The sequence below is a fragment of the Zalophus californianus genome, chromosome 15 (genome assembly GCF_009762305.2).
Source record: "Zalophus californianus isolate mZalCal1 chromosome 15, mZalCal1.pri.v2, whole genome shotgun sequence".
Taxonomy (NCBI): domain Eukaryota; kingdom Metazoa; phylum Chordata; class Mammalia; order Carnivora; family Otariidae; genus Zalophus; species Zalophus californianus.
In genome coordinates, this window is record NC_045609.1 from 52302455 (window position 1) to 52326337 (window position 23883).

At 45.3% G+C, this 23883-nt stretch overlaps 1 protein-coding gene and 1 pseudogene across 2 annotated transcripts in view; one reads left to right on the plus strand and one right to left on the minus strand.

Annotated features, from left to right (window-relative positions):
- Window positions 1–1972: 1972 nt before the first annotated feature.
- LOC113920336 lies at window positions 1973–3003 on the minus strand (annotated as a pseudogene).
- Window positions 3004–11894: 8891 nt separating this feature from the next.
- PCGF5 (polycomb group ring finger 5) overlaps window positions 11895–23883 on the plus strand; it is a 113487-nt gene continuing 101498 nt past the window's right edge. The window contains exon 1 of one of the 2 annotated variants that reach the window (XM_027596594.2): window positions 11895–12006. The gene's annotated coding sequence lies outside the window, so the exon portion shown is untranslated. The remainder of the gene's footprint in view (window positions 12007–23883) is intronic. The other variant, XM_027596592.2, reaches the window with a different exon arrangement.

Below are 23883 nucleotides of genomic sequence, written 5' to 3' on the forward strand. Positions count from 1 at the left end.
AATTGCGTAGATTTTGGTGCCAGTTACCAGGGGAGATTGACGGAGGAACAGTTTTCTTGGAGAAAAAAAATCAAGAGTTCTTTGGGGAAAAAAAATCAAGAATTCTGTTCTAGCTATATTAAATTTGAGACATTAGACCTTTGTTATTTCAGGGGTTTTTTTTTGCATTGATTAGTGTATGTGTGTGTATGTGTCTCTCTGTGTGTGTGTGTGTGTGTGTGTGTGTGTGTGTGTGTGTGTATAAACATAAGTGTATTTTCTTTTAGGAGCTTAGATTTTGAAAAAAAATAATGAAGTAGGTTGAGGAACATTCAAAATATGCTTGGTCAACCAGGTGCCTCAATTATTCAAATAGACAGGGAGCATATCCCACCTGGAAAAGTTACTGGAATGAAACTATTATATAGAACAAATGGCTCCATCCTAAAACAAGCAGTTATAGAATTCACAAAGAAAAGCAGTGTATTAAATTTGTTCCTGAGCATGAACAATGCTGGGCATCCATGAGTGAACCTTTTTATAATCATCATCACCCATGTAAATACATCTTTCAAGAGAAAAACAATAGAGACCATGCACATGTCCTTCAGGTTTAGAAAAGGGAACTCTGACTAAATGTGCATGAGGAAGAGATATAATAGTAATTTCTTTTCTTTTGTAAAGGAACACTGCACAGGTAACCTGGGGACTATAAGAGTGTAGCTGCTGGAGGGGCTGGTACAGTGGTCAAGGATGTAAGCCGTCGCACGCCACGGGCCATGGTCTATTCCCACCAACACTGACTGGTTGTAAAACTTGGTTCAAGTTCCATAACTTCTCTGTGCCTCCACTGTTATCTATAAAGCTGGGATAATAATATGTGGTAGACCCTATAATGCCTGTGCCCTCCCCTTTCCCAGATTCCCCTTCTTAGCTGCTAGGAGTGTTACCAGAAGATGGCTTTCAGCTGCCAGCCCTCTGTTGGGATTGCCTTGGCTGAGGAACTTGTCTCTCCCAAGGTCACACCTCCTTCCAGGAGCAGCCCATATCCAGTGACTGGTCAAAAAGGGGTTTAAAGGCCTGAACTCCCAGTTCAGGGTGGCGAGAAGGGCCTTCCAGCTCCAGAGCTCCAGGTGGGGTTGGCTGATGCCTTCACTGGGCTTCAACTTCAATGTCTCACTCTACCTAATCAGGCTTCCTTCTCCTCCCTTCCCCAGGAGTTCGTCCCAAGACCTGTCCCTAAGAAACATCTTGCAATGCTAATCTCCCCTTCAGAGACAAATGCTCACATTTATTGAGTCTTTTGAGATGAGAGGAAACACATATCCTGAGCTTCGTCCATTCTGTTTAGAAATAGTTCTGATGACCAGAGGGCTGGATATTAAGCTCATTTTGTTGCTGCATTTTATTTTTCTGGCTTATTCATAAGTACTTGATCCTTATGAATAAAATAGAGATGAAACTTTTCCCATAAAACTGAAGATCCTAAAAATAAGAATAACCAGAGAGCTTTCATTCTTGAAAGCAATGAATGTAAGTTCACATAAAACTCAATTTGAAAAACAAATGTTATCCCAAAAAATCAGGTTATACATTAGATTAGGCCACCCTCTAACACATCAGTAGGAAAAAAAAAAGTGACAAATGCAAGCTAACTGAAAAGTAAAGGCTATAATTTGTAAGAAGTTATCTTTGTATCACCTATGACTCTTCAAAGAGCATTAGTTGCATAATGTGGTTAAAAGCCAAGAATACAACATATACAACAGGTAACTATATTCCTCTTCCAGCTGGAAAACCGAAAGTTTGTGATCCTAATCTCCTATATTTGTCTAATATTATTCCCTGACACAAAGCCTTCATAGTGCGATCAGTTTTGCAAACAATCACCAAAAGAAGTCCCCTGTCCTGGTCAGTGGGAGTTCTGGGTTGTTTGTCTCATGTATGCCCATGTCCATTTGAAGACCTTGGGCTTTTGTGAGACCCCAAGTCACTATTCACGGCAGTTGGAGTCCGTGCCCTCCCTCCAATGGGCACCTCGTTTCTCAGCCACGAGTTGAATAAATTGGGAATGGCTGGCAAAAAGCTGGAGTTGATCACTGATGTCCACCCAGTTCACTTTCTTGGCATCATCACCAGCTTCCAGAGGAAGATGATCCATTCTCACCTATATCATTGTGGTAGTTCACAGGCTCTGTCTCCATCCATGCATTATCTGTGTTTTGGGGATCATCCACGTAACCTTTATAGACCACAAAGTGCCTCTGACTGAACAGTTTGCCCAGTTGTTTCTCCAACTCCTGTGTTTCTGCTCTAGATGTCTGTAAGGAGTTCATGGCTTCCTCCCCAAATTCTCTCTTCAATGTGGCACTCATTTTCTCTCCTGGCTCCACCATTCCCCCTGGGATGGCGCATTCTCCACAGTCCTTCCTTTTGATGGCTACAAATTGCAGGACGTTTCTCTCAGAAAAAGGATGGATAATTTTCTTTCCCTTACTGTCCTTTTTCTACCTGGTTAAGATGGGATCTGCAGCATGACTGGGACCCCACCACCCTTAAAGCCCTCTGCCCACCAGCCCTGTCCGACCCGAGGGATTTCTAGGTCTGCCGTTCTCAACCTCATACAAACCATTCTGGCTCCTTCTTTCAACATGCCCATCCTCCTCATTGAATTTAGGAGAGAAGTTCCTTTCGCCCACCGGAGGGCCTGCCCACATGGGCTGGCCCAAGACGGAACCAGCAGCGTACTCGACAGGCTTGTACTCTGGCCACTCGCTTTCTCATCGGGGACCTGGCTTCGCTCCCCCTTTAAAGCCAGGGTACGGAGACGTCCTGGCCTTCTTGTGGGAGTCCTCAGTGGTGCCATTCAAATCTGACATGATGAAGCTTGGAGGAAACCCACGTGAGGAAGACGGGCTCTGACCAGCCGAGATGTTGGGGCAGCTGCTGGGCCTGCGGGCCGCAGAGGCCAAGGTCATGCAGAGACACCGTCGCTAACCCCTTTGCCAGGCAGTGTCCAGCCATCCACTGTTGCGTGGCCCGCGGGGATGTCCGTGGTGCTCAGGGGTGCGGGACGGCGCGTGGAACCAACGGTGCAGGGGGGCCACATGTGGGGCTGGGGGAGAGGGGCGCCCTGCCCCCGGCCATGCATGCCTTTTCATTTTACACTGAAAGATTTTGATATCTGGAAGGGCTTCCAAATGTGAAGTGCTAGGGTTGAGAACATCATCCAAACACCTCCAACAAAATTAGCAGACAACAACAACAAAAGTGCTTTCTTGCTTACGGAGGTATTAGCCATTACAGGTAGATTTAGTTCCCTAGGTCCAGAACCACAGTCTGTTTGGGATAGGGCAGAATGAATGTGTTGGGGGTGGCAGGTGAGGTGGTTGGGGGGGTAGAAGGGGGACACAAAATGCCTTGTTTGGGATGATGGAAAGCCTAGTGAGTGCAACCTCCAAGGGGAAAGAGAGCTCACTTGGTACACAGAACATGGTCCTTGTGGGAAATCCATGATGCACAAGGTATGGGAGATGGTTCAAATCTTGGGTCCACCATTTACTAGCTGAATGGCTTGGGCAAGTTGCTTCATCTTTCTCTTCAAAGGGAAATTGGCTACAGCATGCCAGGTGCTGCATTAAGCAGAGAAGATTCTACTGAGGTCTGTACCACGTGACCTCTGCTCTTAAAGGATTCCAGTTGGGAAGGCAGCACATACATTAAAAAGTAGAACTAACACTGGAAGTGCAGGGGCCTGGAATTCTTAAGAGTTGAACACAATCCGGTTCAATCCCAGCTTCCGCTCCTTCCCTGGGACCTCCTTGGGCAAAGTTACTTAAACTCACTTCAGTTTCCTCATGTGTAACATGAAAATAATAATATCTATCTCATAGGGTTGTGCTGACAATTAAGTGGGATGTTACACGTAAAGCTGTTAGCACAATATCTGGCTCACTGTACACACTCAGAAATGCTACTTGTCGTTACTATAATTATCATTATCTTTTTGACCCTACACCCTGAAAACTGTGTAGAAAAGAATAGGACAGTTGCAATAATTATGAGAATTGAGCAGCTCAGATATGAGGTCAGAGTTAAACAACCTACGATTTCTCTGTGTGGAAAAATTCAGGCTGAGAAATAACAGCATCTAGATCCTAAAATGATAAATAATGAGCAGAAGAGGCACTGGTTAAGTCATTATATCTAAGAAAACAAACTCTAGGGAAGGACATCTTAACCTTTGAAACAGATAGTTTTAGAACAAATGGAATACTGTATACTCTAATTGAAACCCAAAGGATATTTAACATTTCCTAAAGGTTGTTCCATGTTACACCAGTCCCATAAATGATTTGATGGTCAAATATGTTTGGGAAATTCTACATATTTCACCACCCTCCCTTAGAAATTCAGGATTCACATTACTGTTTTAAAGATCCTGTGAATTCCAGTAAAAACAAACTGACCAACCCTATTTAATTCTGTTTTGTTTAGTATTTTTCGGATTACCTGACCAGAGAATGCTTTGTTTATGCAACAGTTGGTATTATTTTAGGAACACACCTCCTCAACTTTAGAAAAGTTTCAAAATGTGTGTGTGTGTGTGCTTGAGGGTAGGTCTCTAACCATTTGAAGTTATCACCCTCACAATGGAAGACAGCTCTTGAAAAGACACCCATCACCCTCTTAAAGAACCCTAAGCTAAATGAGCCAGGATTCCAGAAGGCCTGAAACCCAGAAATAGCTGGAACTATTGAGAACAAAATGTAGAAGAGGACCGACAGCGTAGTGATGTGAGACCTGGTCATCATCCACCATCGTCACCATCATCATTGTTGAGAATGTGCTGTGTGCACTGTACAAAGAACCACTAGAAAAGAAAGATGATTATTAAGAGACATAGTCTCAGGTCTGTAAGTCATGTCTTCCTATGGTTGCATTTTTTTCAATTGTGGAATTCTTATTCCTCTGAGCCTCCAGGAAATGTAGCAGGAAAACCATGATATGAAAAGGTAAACATGTTGGAAGAAGACACTTGTAAATTCCTCATATTATTATTTCCAGGCATCATAATCTCATTCACAAGAAACAAATGAAGCAGGCGTCTTGGGCCTGGTTCTAGTTTTCTCCTAGCATAGGCTGCATAGCTTTGCACCTGACACTTGGCTTCTCTCGGTCTTGGTTTCTCACTATAAAAGGAATCAGTTGGCCTCTGTTATCTGCCTAAGTCCTTCCAGCTTTAACATTTTATGATTCTAGGATCTTTGAAAATCTCATTATTGGAAGGCCAAGGTCGATTTTTGCTATGACTCAAAAAAACAAAAAACCAGATGTTCAAATAGAAACAACCAGATGCTCAGGGGGCAACAGACAATTGAGGAAAGCAAGGGATCGGCGAAGGCCTGGTATGTCAAGTACAATGCAGAAATACAGTGGGCCAAAGATGACTTCATGGAACACCTACCTGGAAAGGGACATTAAAACCAGTAATGATCCACAATAGCCAAACTGTGGAAAGAGCCAAGATGTCCATCGACAGATGAATGGATAAAGAAGATGTGGTATATATACACAATGGAATATTATGCAGCCATCAAAAGGAACGAGATCTTGCCATTTGCAACGACGTGGATGGAACTGGAGGGTGTTATGCTGAGTGAAATAAGTCAATCAGAGAAAGACATGTATCATATGACCTCACTGATAGGTGGAATTCTTCATCTCAGGAAACAAACTGAGGGTTGCTGGAGTGTTGGGGGGTGGGAGGGATGGGGTGGCTGGGTGATAGACATTGGGGAGGGTATGTGCTATGGTGAGCGCTGTGAATTGTACAAGACTGATGAATCACGGATCTGTACTTCTGAAACAAATAATGCAATATATGTTAAAAAAAAAAAAGAAGAAGAAGATAGCAGGAGGGGAAGAATGAAGGGGAGTAAGTCGGAGGGGGAGACGAACCATTAGAGATGATGGACTCTGAAAAACAAACTGAGGGTTCTAGAGGGGAGGGGGTGGGGGGATGGGTTAGCCTGGTGATGGGTATTAAAGAGGGCACGTTCTGCGTGGAGCACTGGGTGTTATGCACAAACAATGAATCATAGAACACTACATCAAAAACTAATGATGTAATGTATGGTGATTAACATAACAATAAAAAACTATTAAAATAAAACCAGTAATGAGGGCGCCTGAGTGGCTATTTTGGTTGAGCGACTGCCTTCGGCTCAGGTCATGATCCTAGAGACCCGGGATTGAGTCCCGCATCGGGCTCCCTGTTCAGCAGGGAGTCTGCTTCTCCCTCTGACCCTCCCCCCTCTCATGTTCTCTCTCTCTCTCTCTTTCTCTCTCTCAAATAAATAAATAAATAAATCTTAAAAAAAAAACCCAGTAATGAGAGGTTTTACTTGTTTTTACTATAATCAAAGAGAAGAAGACAGTTAAATCAGACCATTTGAGGATCAAGGTGCAAAAGCTGCCCTAAGGAAAGGAAATGAAGTATGATAGGTGAGAATAAAAGAATTATTTGCTGGGAAGCCACTGGGGAGATTCTCTTCTCTAAATTGTCATCCAAGGCAGAAAAACAAACAGAACGCAATAGAGAATGTTCTGGTCCATTCAGGAGAAAGCCCTGAAGGAATTGTAAACACAATCAGAGAACAAATCTTTGGTCTGTCACTATGAACTCTTCTTGGGCCAGAGATGGCCTGAGTGCTTCCCATTTTATCAAGAATATTATGGAGAGCAGAGTGGGGATGGAGAGGACCAGGCTGATTACAGGACCCTAGCAGTGCGATAACCCCTAATCATCCTTCCAGCCTCTCTTTGGGAAACAGAAACAAGTGGTACCCGGAAAATTGGATTACCATGAATTATCTATCTCTCCCTAAAGTGATGCTAAAGTTCAATTTCTGAAAGAAATCTGGAAGGAAAGCAGAGAAGAGCTTTTCTCCTCTCTTTAAGGTGATAATACTGATAATAAATAACAATAATAAAATAACTACCATTTCCTAAGTGCTTTCTACGTACCGGTCCTTGGCACACTGATCAGTGAGCGATCAAGGTATTGGGTCATTGGTCTGGCTTTGAAGTCAAAGAGAAAAATGGGGGGTGCCTGGGTGGCTCAGTCATTAAGCATCTGCCTTCAGCTCAGGTCATGATCCCAGGGTCCTGGGATCGAGCCCCGCATCGGGCTCTCTGCTCAGCGGGAAGCCTGCTTCTCTCTCTCCCACTCCCCCTGCTTGTGTTCCCTCTCTTGCTGTCTCTCTCTCTGTCAGATAAATAAATAAAATCTTAAAAAAAGAGAGAGAGAGAAAATGGGACACTGATTAACTTTTTTTAAGATTAAAGAAAACTGTGCCTTTTAAGAAGTGACTTAGACAGGATGATTAATGCAGCCATATATAGAATGGGGGCCATCTACAATTTAGCCTAAGAAATCTGAAGTAAAATGTGTAACAATGAGAGTCAAATAGCCTTTATTTATAGGAGAGGTAAGTTGTAGTGTATGTGGTGTGATGTGAAGGTGTTAGGAAAGCCCAGCTGCCCCCCAAAAATGTCTTCCTGACCCTCTTAAAATACTGCTGGATTTACACCATTAAAATAACCCCCTTTGAATGCAGTTGGTATTGTAAAATGCACATTTATTTCACATTCAGCTGTTGTCATGCTTTCCGGTGAATTAGTGGAGCAGGTTGACAACTAGCTAAGGACATCGCTGAGGAGACAAAGATTCGAAGGAGGAGAAGGAGGGACCCTTTCGGAGGACGTGTGTGTGTGTGTGTGTGTGTGTGTGTGTGTGTGTGTGTGTGTGTGTGTGTGGCATCGCTCTCGTCAGTTCAGCAGACTGTGGGCACCGGGTAGACCCCAGATCCTGAGCTAGGTCCCAGAGATTAAAAGGTAAGTAAATGGGGTTAATTGCCTCAAGAAGCTTACAGTCCAGAGAGTGAACTACATGAAGCTCATGGGGAGTTTTGAAAAGTGGAGCCCGAGACTCAGAAAGGAAAAGTGGAGGGACCAAGAAGATTCTCTTCCCCCATCACAATGTGTTGAAGGCTTGGACACCCAGTTAGAGGAAGGCTTTTTCTTGGTCCCAGGGAGCTCCCCGAAGGAACCATCAAAATTGAAGCTGGTAGGTTTGATGCTCTATAGGCCACAGGATGACAGATCATTCAAACCCCTTTAATTCAATATTTTTTTTGTCCTTTGAAATTTAAATTTGTCAAATATGACTATCTCAAAACCCGTAAACTAGATTGCTGACTGTGAAATAGAGGCCCCTTGCTCATTTGTCATGCCCCCTCCTTCTGCCAGAACTCCACCAAGCGCAGTCAGTCCCTACTGAACAGTGGGCTGCTGAGGCTGGTGTTAGAGCGGGTGGAAGGAGGTGCACAGAGGAATGGCATCCGGAAGCATAACAGAGAACTTCTTTAAACAGCAGACCAGAGGAGCACCATGTTTTCAGATGGGCATTCAATGAGCACCCTAAGACATAGTTTCTAGGAATGGAGAGAACACTCAATTCCTGCTGAAAAGATCTGGGGACAAGTTCTGACTCTGGTAAATACCAGCTAGCCGAATAGCCATGGGAAATCCTAATAATACTCAACTCTATTTATGGAAGACTGACTACATGCCAGGCACTGTGTTGTTTTACCTGTAAAAACATTTAATTCTCATGATGACCCACTGGGGTAGATTCTCTCATTTTCCTATTTTATAGATGAGGAATGTTAAACACAGATAAGTTCAAGGTCATATAACCTCACATGTGTCAAAGCAGGCATGTGAACACAGGTAATCAAACTCTAACATCTGCATTTAGCTATCAACATACTCCAGTTACCTAAGCCTGTTAGGCCTCAGGTCATTCACTTAAAAATGACATGTTGGGCCAGACAATGTCTTGACTGCTTTCTGGCTTTAAAATATTCTGATTCTGATTATATAAATTATACCCATACTTAATATTCTTAAGGTTAGTCTGTGTTTCTGAGTAGTCTGTCTTAGAGAACTGAAATCTAAAGGCAAATATCTGAAATCTGGTCTTAGATCCCAGCTCGACCTTTTGTTCAGTCAAACTGGACCATATTATCCACTGTTCCCCCAAGAAGGCCCTTCCTTGATCTCCGTTTATTGAATTCTACCCATCCTTCAAAAGCTAGCTGAAATGCCAAGTTAGAATGCAGGTCTATTAGGCTGTTGGGGGTTGAGATCTGGGAGAAATGTTTGAGCTAGTGGAAGGAAAGGACATAGGGTAGGAAAAAGAAAGGGCGGAAGAAGCCACTCACAGATGTGGAAAGCTAAGAGCAGTGACGTTGGTGACCTGCACCAGCAAAGCCTTCCCTCTGATGGGCAATAGTGAAGCCACCAAAGTTATACTCACTGGTGCCCAGGTAGTAGGTGAGGCAAAGATGAAATGAGATACCATATGTGAAATATCTAGCACAGTGTCTGGAAGGGACTATACAACAGTTCCGTATTCCATGGCCTGCCATAGGAATCTGCTCCTCTCCTTCATGCTGAAGAAGGCTGCCATCCTGCCCAGGAATGACAAACAGAGGTAAGCAGAGACTCCAGGGAGGAAAGAGAAGTTAGGAGGAAATACACTGGAACACGAAGAGAAAAATGAGAGCTAGAGAATAAGAGAGAAAAGGGAGATATAAGGGAATTATGGTAGAGAAGAAGACAGAAGGAGAAATGGAAGCAAAGGGGCAAAAGGGGAACAGAGGGAGGAAGGGAGTTCTGGGGCTCGGAAAGAAAGTTTGTTCTGCTCCTGCAGAATCCTGTGCGGAGGAAGAGTCCCCGAGGTGAGCAGGTGCCTCGCCCAAGCCCTGAATGCCAGTGGATTGCCACTGCGCTCTCTGATCTACCTCCTTTCCCTACGCTGATCTGTACCATAGGGGTTCTGACCCCTGCTCTCTGTCATCTTGTCAGCTGGCTTCCGCTTTCTACACTGGGTGGCTCTGGAGGGTGGGAGGAAGAAACCAGGGGATTTCTTGGCTTTGGGAGGCACCTCCAGCAGCAGTTGTAACTTCCTTCATGGCTCCAGCTCTCACTGGGCAAGACCTTCATGGTTTTGGCAGCTTCTTCCCTTTGTCCCTCGGGCCCTAGGAGAGGAGATGCATCCAGCAGTTGCTAATCTCAGGATTGCCTCACTTTCCCCTGGTTGCACTTCCAGTTCTTTCAACACCTTTGTACTTAATTTGCTGCATTAAATCATCATTATTGAATTGTCTGGGAAAGAAAACTTTCACTTGGATTTACCCTCAGAGTTCAAAGGCAACATTCCCAGTGGGACTGGAAGCAGCGAATCTAAAAAGAGAAAGAAATCCAGCCATCCGAAGAGTCGAGAAGGGTCTGGGTCTACTTCCCCAGTACTTGATTGGAGAGTGACAAATCCATACTAGCTGTCAGAGTTGAGGGACTCTTAGCCTAGGAACTATCTGTAAAATGAATGGGCTCATGGCCATTCATGTCTATTCCTCCATGATTTACTGTATTCACTTTAATCACCTTGAGCCTGAGTTTAAGGAACATTTCAGTTTTACTCCCCCAAGAGTTATCAAGTGCCCATTATGTGTATAGATGGCACATAGCTAGGTGTGGTGGGGAAGACCACAGAGACACAGGGGAAATGGAGGGCATTCTCAGTTTTTGGAAGTGTTTGCTTTTTGCAAGATGAGGTTTGCAGACTATCAGGAGATCCTCTTGATAGAGACTCTCTTGAGTTTTTCTAGTACCAACAGAGCTGCAGACACTCAGTGACAATTTTGTTCTTACAGCGTTCATCTCTCCCATCCCCAGGGCCCTGTTAAAACCAGGCTCTTGTTCTTAAGGAACCCACAGACTAATCGGGGCACAGAGTAAGCACATGACTGACCCTCAAGCCAGACTGATGCCAACCATGAGGGATGGATTCTGCACGGGGTTCAGGGAGACTGCACAGAGATGGTAGGAGATGCTAGACAAGCTGAGCTTAGGAGGGTTTGACAAGCTGAGGGACCTACAGGGTTTTCTGGGATTTTTGGCAGAGAACAGAGCAGGATCAAAATCAGTCTCGAAAGAACAGAGGCATCTAAGGTGTTGTCCATAGGCAAGGGTTTTGGGGGTGAGGGTTGGGCAGTGGAGAAGAGGAGACTGACTGGTGGAGGCCCAGCTGTGGAAGACTCTGAGACTAAGGACTTGGGGTTTGAGGCCATGGGGAGTCATCTGGGATCTTGGGCATGTGGCAAGGTCACTTCTGGGATGGCAACTTTGAATGCTGCGTGAGGACAGAATACAAGCAGCGAACCTGGAGGCCGGGAAGAAACTGAGCTCTGAGGGATAGCTTATTGAGGAAGGTTCGGCTTGACCATCGCTGAAGGGGCACGTTTGAGCTGCTGCTTTCTATCCGTTCAAGGGCAAGATTCCTCCGTCTGTTGCGGGGGTGGGGAGGGAAATGCCCCTTCTATGGCTGAATGATACGAAGTCTCCAGCCTCAGAAGTTTCCAATTTCTCCTTGCCAAGGTCGGGCCACTACAGGTGGGCGATCGCGAGCCTTGGGCCAACGAGTGGCTTCACGCCCGCCCCCGGTAGCCGCCGCGGCTCGTCCCCTCCAGGCCCGGGCACCGCCGCGGGCCGTGCCGGGCAGGGCGCTCCGGGAGCTGCGCGGAGGCTGCTCGAGGAGGCCTGGCGGGAGGCGGCGAGAGGCTGTGCCCCAGTTTGTGTCCAATCAGGGAGTGCGGGCTGTGCCCCGAGCCGGGCAGCAATGCGTAAACAAACCCACGGCAACTCCTCCGCCCCCTCGGCGCGCTCGCCCCGCGCCCGCCGCCGCCGCCGCCACCGCCGCCGCCGCCGCCGCAGCCGGCTCCGCTCTCCTCGCGCCCGCCCGCCGGGCCGGCCCCCCCCCGCCCGCGTCGCTCGCACCCCCGCTGCCCCGCCCCGCCCCCGCCGGCGCGGGCTCCCTCACCTACCGCCCCACGCGCGCGCGCTCGCGCACCACGCGCCCCGCGCGGCCCGCCCGGATCGTGGCCTCCGGAGAGCAAGGTAAGGGCGATGCGCGGGGACCCGGGCGGCTTCCCCGCCCGGCGCGGCCCGGGGAAGTTTGTGGCGTCGCCGCTTTCCGCTGGGCCGAGGGGTGGAGGGGGGGGGCGGCGGAGGGGGGAGGCCCCCGGCGCCGGGCGAGCCCGGCGGGCGGGAGGGGGCCGCCCGGCGCCCGGGGGTCACAAGTTGCCCAAGCTGACATTGGCGCGGGCTGGCGGGCTGCGCGGCGGGGCGGGCGTCGCGCGGAGAGGGGCTGGAGGCGCGGCGGGGCCGGGCGCGGTGCGGGCGAGGGGAGGGCCCCGAGGAACTTTCTCCTCCCCAGAGGGGCTCCTTCCAGCCCCGGCCGCGGCCCCGCCTCGGGAGCAGCCGGCTCCCGGGCTGGAGGGAGACCATGAAATGTGTTTGAAGAAGCTGACGCAGTTTGTGACGCTCGCGGCTTCCTGACGGGGACCGGCAGGAGCAGCGCCTTCTGCGAGGAGGGACGAGGCGGGGCGGCGCTCGGGCCCTTCCCCCGCCCCGGAGCCGCGCGCCCGGGTGCCTAGCTCGGGGGCCGCGGGCTTTGGGCGCGAGCATCCAGCCCCGGCCGGGAGACGGGCCCCGGCAGCGCGCGTCGCTTCCGTTTTGATTAGCTCGGGTTATTATATAAGATGTCACGGAGAGGGAAGGGGCGAGCGGGAGGCGCGTTGGCGAGGGCGCGTCGGCCTTCGTCGAGTGGCGGGGAGGGGCGGGAGGCAGGGCCGGGCGGGGACCCACCTGTGCGCCCTCCGCGCCCCCTGCGGGCGCCGCCGGTACGCGTGCCGGGGAACCGGGGATCCGGGGGCCGGGCGGGAGGCCCGGGGGGTGGGGGAGGGCGGGCGGACGTGTCCGCCGCTCCCCTCCCGGCCCCGGGAGCACTCGGGCAGCGGCCGATCCGTGCCGTTTCCTCTCCGCAGCCTGGCCTGGGTCTACATGGTTCTGGCTCCAGGCATTTGTACTTTGAAACATTTGTTTAATATTAAGGAAGCTGCGTGTGCGGCGGTCATAGTACGCCCGGAACGTGTGGCCGTGAGCTCCAGGGCGGTGAATGAATCATCGCCCGCGGACCGGGCGCCGATGATTCATGCGGGGTACACACGCGCGCGTACTCGCCGTGTGCCTCTGACCCAGGGACAGCCGCCCTTCTGCAGCGATGACGCCTGGAGGGGCGGGGGAGAGTTCATGCAAAAGAGCGGCCGCTTGTTTTCCCCCTTACACAATTTTGGGGAACTTGGGGTATCAGGTACCCCAGATTTCCCGAAGCTTGTTTCCCATTCTTGGAAGGGTTGCAGGATTCCACCTGGCTACATTAATGAGTCGGTGGAGGAGCGCTGATTCGCTGCGAGGCTGGGTCCTGTCTCATTCAGAATTTGGTTGGTGTCTAGTGAGGTATTGGGTTCTGAAGGAGTCCTTCTAGTAATTGCCTGTGCTTAAGTACCGCTAAAGTAATTAGCAAAAACTTTAAAAGTTGGTGGATCTTAAAAGAAAAACAAGTGGCTCCTAAGTAGGAGTCTTAAAGATTTAGGCGTTGGGTGTGTGTATGTGTGTGTGTGTGTGTGTGTTTCAAGCCAAATCCAAAAAGGAACTTAGTTTGCCATTAATACAGAACTTTTAACCACTGCGACCACCTTAAAGACTAACTTGACTCATTCCCACCTCACTCCACACTTGTAGGATTAAGAGAAAAGTTTTCTTGTCATTCAGGATTCAGGTCAAATGGCATCTACTCAGCAAAGGCCCTCTTGATTACCTTAAATAGCTTTTCATCCTTACCCCAGGAAGCACACCCACCCAATCCTATTTTATTTTCTCCATGACACTTAATCACTATCTGAAATAATTTTTATTTTGTCTTTAAGTCCTGTCTCTTTGTACTAGAATGTAAGCTCCACTGTGGCAGGGATTTTGGCCTGTTTTGCTCTGCTGTAACTCTAGCACCTAGAACAGTACCAGGCATATATTAGGCACTCAGTGTTGACTCCTGAATGAATAAATTCTTTTCCCTGATTTCTTGGTAGGGCTATCTTTGACAGTTGGAAGTCAGTGCCTTTTGTGAGCAAGGCACTAAGATGGTATAGTTTTTTTCTTCCAGCTTTCTTTTGATTGATTCATTTCCTCTTCGGTGCTGTTTAACTGACAGCACAAGCTGGGTTTGAGCATCACATCCTAAGATGCTGAGTGTGAGGAAAGATAAGGCATATAGAGCCTCGTCAAAAGAAAGCGTATTACCGTAGAAGACCGTGGGTGATTAAAAATATTACCTGTGCTAATTGAAAGAGAAGTACAGGATATTGAAATGGAATCAACAAAGTCAAGTTTTCACTCATGTTTGAAATACTGATAGTTCTCTATTCCTCCCTCCCCACTGATTTCACCAACCTCAACTTTAGCTGAAGCTTGGGAAGGTCCCTAGTAAGTAGCCCTTAATATGAAGTATAAATATAACTAAGTGAATGCAAGAGGCCCTACCTCTGCTTTATTGTTGTTAATGTCAGTAACTCCACGGAAGAGTGGATAGAAGGAGTTACTTAAAATTATAATTTAAACATCTTAAAGGTATTGTAAAGAATTTAAGCTATAATCAGTCAATGATATAATGGAAGATTTCAAATGTAGTGCTGAATGCTACCTCCCTAGAGGGTAAACTTTAATATACTTTTTATTATTATGAATAATAAACTTTGGAAAGATATTGGTCAGCTTTGCTCTTATAGCAATATTTTGAGAACTCAGTACTTCCGAAGTTAAAGAAGAATGCTCTTTCCCTGCCCGTAGCTGTGATCGCTTTCAAAAGCGTAATCTGATTTCAAGAGTAAGCTCAGCAATAGTGGAAATTTTAAAGCTAACAGGGACCTTGAAACTACTTAGCACAATTCGTTCCTTTGTACCAGTCCCTTTGCTGAGGAAACTGAGACGCAGTGAGATGGCTCGCCAAGGCTGCAGACAGAGCAGGGGTTAGGACTGAGAGTCTTGACATCTTGTTGCAAGTCCCTAAATTAGCCAGAGCTCCCATAAGTGGGGGAGGCATGGTTCCTACCATTAGCCCATTGACTGCCTCCTGCTTGTGAACTCTCAGAGTAAAACTATGTCTTATTCAACTTTGTGCCCTCCCATGTGCCTTGGACATCTAGGAGCTCAACAAATTCTTGCTAAATGTGGTTGGGCAAATGTGTTTTAAGTTGAGGAATATACTTAAGAATTGAAAAAACAGGAAAACATATCTATTTTCCAGATTGAAGAAGTTTTCTGACAAGAGTCAGAATGTTGGCAGTAATTAACCTTAGAACATTCATAGTAATGAAGCTACTATTTAGTTTTCATGCCTCCAGTTTCAAACAAAATGGCTCACAACTTGCAAGTATGTGTGTTTGCTTAGTTGGCATAATTATTCACTGGAGAAATAGTAGGAGACAGGAGTCAAGACAGCTGGTAGGTCTTGCCTCTGCCACAGTGTCCAGTTAGAAAAGCCTAGACTTGACAGCCAAATAGAATTGGGGCTGAGCTCAGCTCTGCCCCTAACCATCAGGGCTCTCTGTAGCAAGTTACTTAGCTTTTTTCAAGCATTCTCTCATCTCTAAGGTGGAGGTAGTAGCATCTCCCTTTAAGGATTGTCGTGGGGCTGGGATAACATTTATCAAGTGTCTGGTGTACACTAGGCCCATAATAAATGGAAATGGCTACAATTATGACTTCTGATTTATGTGACCCGGAGAACAGCTTCATCTCTCAAAGCTTTGGTTTTCTCACCTGGAGCATTGGTGGTTGGGATAGAACAAGGGAGTTGGGGAGAGAGGGGGCATTGGGGAAGAATTAAATGATCTCTAAGATCTGGTCTATCTCTATAATTCTCTGTAGTTTAAGGAATCAATAAAGAATGCACAATTCTCCTGCGATGTTAAAGTAAAATGATTCACATATCCTTGATCTAACATTCATATATCCTTGAACTAACAGCAGAAATGGTTCATTTCTGGACCTTCCTAACAATTTGACATAATTAACTTTGATGATATTAAGTACATCTTCATTCTTTTATATGGTGTATGATGGATACCAGTTAACTTGACTATCTCAGCCTCTCATTCAGCTTACTATATATAAAGCAGTATAAGGAGTCTACAGGTTAATCAGACATTGGCACCCTTTCTTTAAGAGGCTTGAGAGTCATGTAAGGAGCGTAAGGCAGGTAACCAAAGGCTGTATTACATGGAAGAACTGTGAAAGAGGCACAAAGAAATTGCTTTGTGATTTCAGAGAAGGAAAAGCTTAATTAAGACTCAATTAAGGCATCCTGAGCAAGGCCTTAAACAATTAGTAGGACTTCAGCTGGCAGAGATGTGGGAACTAGTCTATACTAAGACTTGAATGAAAGTCTTTTGAGCATATATATATATATATATATATGAGCATATCCAGGAATGGAAAGGAATGTGGTTAAGCTGGAGGGCAGGATAGTGGGGCAGAAGGCTACATGGCAAGGTTAGGACTGTACTGTGATGATCTTGAATGCTGGGCTAAGGAGCCTATTTATTAGGCAGTAGATCACCATCAAAGGTATTTTAAGGTGTGTGTATGCAGGGGTGGGGGTGATGTGATTAGAGCTATGCTTTAAGAAGAGTCAGAAGAGCCATGGGTAGTCCCAGTTAGGAAGCTATTAAGATACACTCCAGAAGAGAAGCAACAGAGAATACAAATTAGAGTGGGAGCAGGTGGGTTGGGCGAGACGCCACAGAAGTAAACAGGACAGAAATTGTTGACTAATTAGATGAGGGAGTTGAGGGAGAAGTCAAAGATGGAAGCTGAGTGACTTTGGACAGCAATGGCAGGAATTGAAATAGTCGAGAAGAACCACTAGTAAAGGCACTTGCTAGTAGTGTGCAGTCAGTGTTTGTCTCATTAATGGAAGTGATGATAAGTTTGGATTTGGATATGTTCACATCTGTGTGCCTGTGGACCATCCAGATGTATGGGAGCCATTGCAAATAGAGGAAATTTGGGGCGTCCTTACGAAGGGATTAAGTGGTGAGAAAGGTTCACAGTGTGGGTGAAAAGAATAAGAGACTGGGGGCAGAGCCTTGGAAAAACCAATATTTGTGGGCTTGGAGGGAGACAGAAAGAGGCCGTCAGGATGCTGAGAAGAAAGAGGCAGGAGAAGAAGGAAAAGGTGAGAAAGGACGATTGATGGAGGCTGATAGGGTGGAGGGGCAGACATCAGAGACTGGGGAGAGATCAGTAGACTCGTTAGGGAGACCACTGTCAGCAGCCTTTGGGGATGGGGTCAGTTGGGCAGTGGAGACAAGTCAGAGACAAGTCAGCCGGGTGCCTGAGGGGTGCCTGATGGGAAGAAAATGGAGTGAGTGTAAACCGTGATCACACTGTGAAAATCTGAGAGGCTAGTGGCTAGGAACAAGAGCATAAGAAAGGCCTGAGAGTACTGTGGCCATCCTTGGAGAGGAAGGGCCTGAAGATCAGGAGAGGGGTGGGAAGGCAGCTCCTGCATCAGGCCCTCCACAAGTAGGAGGGGTGGCAACAAGAGAGTGGCCGTATGTCCGGGGGGCCTAGGCCAGCCTTGGTTCACACCTGTTACCCCAGTTTACTTATGGGCTAATGTTTGGACAAATATTACAAATATCTGGAAAAATAATGCCTGCTTTGATTCTAAAAGAGGACGCTTTTTGAATAATACATTATTCGATCATCCAGGTCATGGCACAGGTAGTTATTCATGGAAAAACAGATGTGACATGGAGGCAAAAAGGCACAGATTTAGAAGGAGAAGTTGGGAGCTGGGAGGGAGGGTGGCTGCATGTGAAACGGATCCATTCCCTTCTGTTGGGAAGCAAGAGCAATAACGGAGGAGGCCAGATGATTGGCTGAAAGCAAGTTGGGGGCGAGGGGTAAAGTTGGGGAAGGGGAAGAGTTTGGAGTAGCTTCGCGTCTGAGCACTGCAGGGATCCAGAGATGGCCAGGCCTGGCAAGCAGTAGAAGGCCATCCCCCCTGTCTTCCTGACTCTCTCCAGCAACGCTCAGAGAGTTGGACGCGGAGGTGGTGTGAGGATCACTGGCACTGCCGGTTCCCTGTGGGCCCTTGGCGGAGCAGGGAGGCAAGTGGGGCGGCACTGCCGGCCTGGGAGAGTAGGCAACAGAGAGCAGAGTGCAATGTGTAGCAGCTGTTCCAGCAGGGACAGCGGGAAGGGAGAAATAGGAGAGGGTGTGCAGGGGCTGGTGGCAAAGGGCGTGGGGAAGTTTTAGAGTAGCTTGTCATTATGGAGAGGTCAGTTATGAGTGATGATGTAAACTCAGAACGTCACTGAGCTTGAGAATGGTGAGGTGTCACAGCCATGAGGCAGAAGGGCAGTGATCTTCAGGAATGATGAGGCTAAGCTATATGTTATTATGTATTTCATATTATATATATATATATTTGACTGATGGATATATCAAAGTCTTTTTTTAAATTATGGAATACATTTATTAAAGCCTTTCTGCACTTTAGAGTTGGAAAGTACCTTAAAAAAATAGGGAAGTTATTCCTTCATTTAAAAGATGGGGAAGCTAAAGTCTTTTAAAGACTTTCTAGAAAGATTGTGACTTGCCCCGTATCACAGACGTGTGTGACAGAGCTGGCTCTGGAAGGGGCCAGAATCTCTGAATCTCAGTTTAATATTTTCCTCTAGAGCAGAAGAAATAATTAAAGTATCCACAGAACAAAATCTTAGAAAGCTTCCACTTGGCTTCCCTACTTAGTGCTGTTAGAACACCGGTGTTTGTGGGCACAGAAACCCATTGAGTAGAGAGCTGTGGGATCAGGTCCATGTCCTCTGTCTTCCAAACCAAAGGCAGGTGATGGCATCTTTAAGGAGGACCCATGAAAAACAGCAGCTCTTCCCCATGAATTAAAAAACAGGTAAGCGTCAATAAATAGACAAATCATTATCTTCATTATTGATGAAGCCTAGATTGGAGGACATAGCTTGGTGTGAAGTTCACAATGTCCTTGTGCACCCCCACCCTCGTGGAGACTTTGGAACAACATGCAGGATGGAAGGTTTGAGGCCGAAGAGCGGAAATACCCGGGTCTCTGCCTTTCACTGCCCAGCTAGAGAAAAAGAGACGCCAAATCTCTTATGCTTAATGTCTTTCACAGAAAAACTCCATCCATTGGAGAACTGAGAAACAGTTGTCATGCACTAACCAAATAAATTGTTCCACCCCTATAGGGAAGAATATGGTGTAGGGCAAGAAGACAGGAGTGGACAGGGAATATCCCTCCTTTGGAAACCTTGTGAGTGGGAAAGAGGTGTTGTTCCCTTTGAACATAACGTTATTGACCACTCATAGTTTCCTTCTTTGCATTTGAGTTAAAGTAACTTCTGAGGCAGCAGGTAACATTTTTATACTAACTAGAGGTAAGTGAAATGACTAGGAGCGGTACTTCATTAATCAGTTTCACAGCCATACCCAGTGGATGTCTGCTTCCTCCCTGGGGATCTCAGGAAATTCACAGACATCAAAGCAGAGACCATCAGCTTTAATATCCTGTTTTTGAATTCAAAACTTTGGAAAAGTGGAAAGTTCTTTCTCCTCATAAAATGTTTAAGGAGCCCTTAATTGGACATACAGCACTTGGGATTAGTGCGGATTCCATCCCTATTAGTAACCTTACTAATTAACTATTAAATTCCTCAGTTTCCTCATCTGAAGATGACTGTCGAAATTCAGTGAGACTCTGGTTTAGGCACTTAAGGTAAAATCATGACTTTTTTCCCTTTATCCATGTCAATGTGTATAATAACTTTAGACAAGATTATAGCATTGTGTTTCATGACAAATGAAATTTCCAACTTTTTATCCACTTTTTTAACTGTTAAAAAAGTAATTTTTATTATAAAGTATAACACATATATAACTTCTGAAATGCAAAATGTATAGTTCAATGAAATATTAAAAAGGGAACATCCATGCAACTACCAACCAGCTTGAGAAGTAGAACAATGTAATTTTTTCTCCCCATAGGAATCTTTTTCATTAGATGCTTGATTTTCTTTTCAGAGAAGTCATGAGTAGTAAAGGAGGCAATTACAAGTATTGACAGGTCCAAAATATGTGTTCCTTTTGAGTGGAATTAGATAAAAAATGTAGTATGAGTATTTTACTCTGTAGTTATTTTTTATTTCTGTAACTATGAATTTAGTGTTTAGAACAAGTCCCAGGTTTTCAGCCTTAAAGATCAAAATCTTCAGGTTAAGAGTCTTCAGATTTGTGTCCTTTGGATGGGAACGAAAAAATTATGATCATTTGGATGTGAGAAAAGTTTTCATGCTTAATTATTTTTTAAACTTTCTGATCATCCCTCCTTTGCCTGTCTTTAGAAACAAAACAGCTAAGATTCCAGTATTGATGATGACTGTGTTCAGTAATCAAAGGTCTTCTTGGAAAACACCTGACCATTATTGAGGCAAATACCTTTCAGTTCAGGCCACTACCTTAGGCTAGATTTGAAGTGGCAAGAAGGAGTCAATGATAATAGCTTTATTGCATGAAACACCTGCATTTTCTTTGTTTAATCATAATCTAGTATTCTGAATTCTACTGTCTTTTAAGGCTAATTAAAGAGTCAATAAATAAAAAGTCTTTTGTGGTATCCAGAAAAGGGTTCTCTTGGATAAGGTTTTTTTTTTTTATCATTAAAAAAAAGGAAATGATGATAAACATTAAAATAATTGGAAAAGTATCCTAGCTGATCTGGTGTATCTGTGAAAACAGAAAAGCTATGAGTGTGTTAAAAAATGATAAAGAAAGTCTCATCTTTTGGGGCAGTTTCTGTGGGTGTAAGATTTGGTTGTGGGGACCTCAGGTTAGAATTTGGTGGGCTGAACATGTGTTTACTGTCGGTGGCTGCCGAAACCCCCCTGTAATGATGGTGTAGATATGAGAAGAGGCAACAGCAGATGGGAGACACCAACACATTTTCGGGGGACGAAAAGCAAACACACCTGTGGCAGTGGACTTTGTATAGTGGGGAAAGTTGGTACTTGAGTGCCGTGAAAGAAAGTTGGGAGTAGATCCTGGGAAGAAACAGCCAGTTTATCTCCCAGAATCCCAGAAATGCTCTGGATGAGAGGCTCTGGAGCGGGGCTGAAAATAAGGGAGTGATTGTAAGTCTGTGAAAGGGACCAGCCCTCAGTTCACTTTTCCCATCCCATACAGAAAGATGAAGCCCTTGCTGGACACTGGACATTTTTCTCTGGAGAAGTTGAAGTAAATTAGTGGTTCTGGACATAGAGCTACCAGGCCAAAAAAAAAAGAGGGTAAAGGTGAAATGCTCAGTGAAAACAGAGGAATTTAATGAAACTCTGCATACTAAACAGTGAGACCCTGTGCTCTTTTTCCTCCGCCCAGTTCTAGGAGAGCAGGTAATTACCAACCCAGGCAGGTATTGAAGGACTCTTCTCTGCCTATGAAGAGCAGCCCTAGAGAAAACACCTCCAGATACTGACATTGAGGGCCCACACTGAAAAAACTGACTTACTACCCATTCTTCCTAAAGTGAACCCATCAGGCAACAACCCTCTTCCCTCAACTCCATGAGTATACAGCTTGCAGTCAGCTTTTTAACACCTTACTCTTGAATACAAATAGACCATGCACACTCTTTCTAGTATGATGGAATATAAGACTAATATGATGGAATGCCTGCTGGACTGATCCTCTAATTGTGTTTCTTCTATCTTTTGGCTTTTATTTCTGCTTTCTCTTCTGCTTCTTGCAATGATTTTTTTTTTGGCCATCTTATTTTTAAATTTCGAATATCTATTTCTTATTTGTATAGGCTCATTTTTATTTTATGAATTATAGGTGGGTTTAGGAATATGAAATTTAATATCAAAAGAGATAGCTAGAAGTTTTAAAAGTAGTTTGCCTTTAGGAAGTGGGTTTGGGGGTGACAATGAGGTAAGACAGGCTGCTTCTATATTTTCATTTTAAGCATGGTAGTATTATATGAATTTTAAAGTAATCTGTATGAGTTAGGTTGACAAATAAAATTTGTAAGAAGAAAAAGTAAGGCAGTGCTAGTAAGTAGATTAGGGAATGATTTACATGTATCCAGAACTTTAAAAATATATATTAAAAGTTAAGAAGTGATTTTTTGATGTTAGAATCATTCCTCACAACTGGGATTCCAGCCCTCTATCTCAGAATCCCTTGAGGGAGGTTTTTGAATATTCAAATGCCTGCCTCTATCCCAAGATTCTTACTTATTTGCTTTGGGTGGGCCCCTGGGAATCAGTAATTTTTAAAAGAACCCCAATGGGGCGCCTGGGTGACTCAGTCATTAAGCGTCTGCCTTCAGCTCAGGTCATAGTACCAGGGTCCTGGGATCAAATCCCTCATCCGGCTCCCTGCTCCATGGGAAGCCTGCTTCTCCCTCTCCCACTCCCCCTGCTTGTGTTCCCTCTCTCGCTGTCTCTCTCTCTGTCAAATAAATAAATAAAATCTTAAAAAAAAAAAAAAGCCATCAACTTCTGATGTATGGCTCAGGCTAACTCCTAACACCTTTGCTGCTTCTTAAATGTTTCTTGTGTTCTTCCTGTTCTCTCTCTCTTCCTCTCTGTGTCTGTCTCTCTGTCTGTTTTTCTGTCTCTGTGCTTCTGCTGCAAATCAGATCTTTCCTCTCTGTCAGTTTGGAACTGATACAGTCTATTTTAGGTCAGAAGAGTAGGAGGAAAGAAAGGGAGACATGGAAGAGGTCATTTGAATGACCATGAATAATGAGAGCGGCTACACAGGGAGCCAATATTTGTTTCCTTTTGTTTTGTAGAAACTACTTAAATTGATGAACTTATCTTGAATTTCCTTGCAGTAATTTTGGAGCTCAACTTCAAGTAAACTTGAACTTAATAATATTTTGTTATTTCTTTACCTTCAGTGTTGCCTTCGGGGCTAAATCAGTTGCACCCTGAGGTTACCCTCAAGTTCTTTTACCTTCCTTGGGTTTTACTCCTGTCTCTCTCAGCTGTGGTCTACCAGATGTTCACCAATATCGGTGTTTCCATTTTGCACCTGGGATCACCAGCAATTTTCATGGGTTTCTAGTTTTCTGTGAGGGAATTCTTAAAAGGGTGGTTAGCAAGCAAGAGATGAAGGAATGTAAAAATTTTATAATTTCCCAAGGGTGGAGATCTTGTTGCATTGGGTCTTTGACTACAGAGAATTTGTATATCTAAAAGAAGAAGTGTTTGTTGTATGGAGGAGAGAAACATTTTAGACTCGGGGGATAAACTTCTTTAAAAAAAAAATCTGATAAAAAAAGGACAAAAAATCTGACAAACTTTAGGTTTATAAAAATATCAGTAATTACAGAGAGTTAAGGTTTTCTTTGAACCTTTTCCCAGTCCCATTCCCTGCCTCCCTAGATCCAGCCACTTGTGAATGGGGTGTGTCAGTGACTTACCTGTTGTCATTTCACATCAAGACAATGCTCTGCTCCATACAGTGGTAGGACTTACCTCTCACATTCTGTCCAGTGTAGGGAGCTGTTTCGGCTGGTGTCCGAGGGATTTCTGTACATTTAGTACATTTATACAGCTAGGCTGAAGTATGATCTTTAAGATGAGGATTGGTTCATCTCATCAGTAAGTCCTATTTAGAGCTTGCCTACGTGATGCCAGACTCTTCTAGGCCAGGGCTTCTCACAATGTAATGTGCCCACAAATCATTGTGGATGGCATTACACTGCAGATTCCAATTCAGTCACTCTCAAGTGGGACCTGAGATTCTGCATTTCTTATAAGCTCCCAGGGGATACCGCTGGTCTGCAGACCACACTTAGAGAAGCAAGGATCTGGCTAGTGGTTCTCAGCC